This window comes from Dipodomys merriami, unplaced genomic scaffold (genome assembly GCF_024711535.1).
Source record: "Dipodomys merriami isolate MVZ:Mamm:240054 unplaced genomic scaffold, mDipMer1.0.p SCAF_1345, whole genome shotgun sequence".
NCBI lineage: Eukaryota > Metazoa > Chordata > Mammalia > Rodentia > Heteromyidae > Dipodomys > Dipodomys merriami.
In genome coordinates, this window is record NW_027202655.1 from 33,708 (window position 1) to 34,228 (window position 521).

Sequence of the window (521 nt, forward strand, 5' to 3'; positions counted from 1 at the left end):
GTGCTCGCTTTGGCAGCACATATACTAAATTTGGATCGATACAGAGATTAGCATGGTCCCTGCACAAGGATGACATGCAAATATGTGAAGTGTTCCATATTTTTTTTTTTAAATCTTGTATTACTTCATGAGATATGTTCTTTCTGGACCATCTTTATGCCTAATTTTTCTCTCTGGAATGATATTGAAATAGAGAAAATATTCAGTGAGGAATTTGGTTTCTGGATCCCTCCCTCATTCATTATTGACATGTTCTCTCTTTTTATTTTTTGGCAGTCCTGGAGCATGAACTCAGGGCCTGCACACTGTCACTGAGCTTCTTTTTTGCACAAGTCTTGCACCCTTTGACCTGAGCCACAGGGCAACTTCTGGCTTTTTCTGTTTATGTGGTACTGAGTAATTGAACCCAGGGCTACATGCATGCTAGGCAAGCACTGTACCACTAAACCACATTCCAAGCCCCATGTTCTCTTTTTAACATATGTCTAACATATTTAGCTCTGTCCCATCTCTGAAGCCAC

At 40.3% G+C, this 521-nt stretch overlaps 1 non-coding gene across 1 annotated transcript; it reads left to right on the top strand.

The window, feature by feature from the left end:
* LOC138825124 (U6 spliceosomal RNA) lies at positions 1 to 104 on the top strand. The gene has a single exon (XR_011371348.1). It is a non-coding gene; the product is annotated as a U6 spliceosomal RNA (small nuclear RNA).
* The last annotated feature ends 417 nt before the right edge of the window (positions 105 to 521 follow it).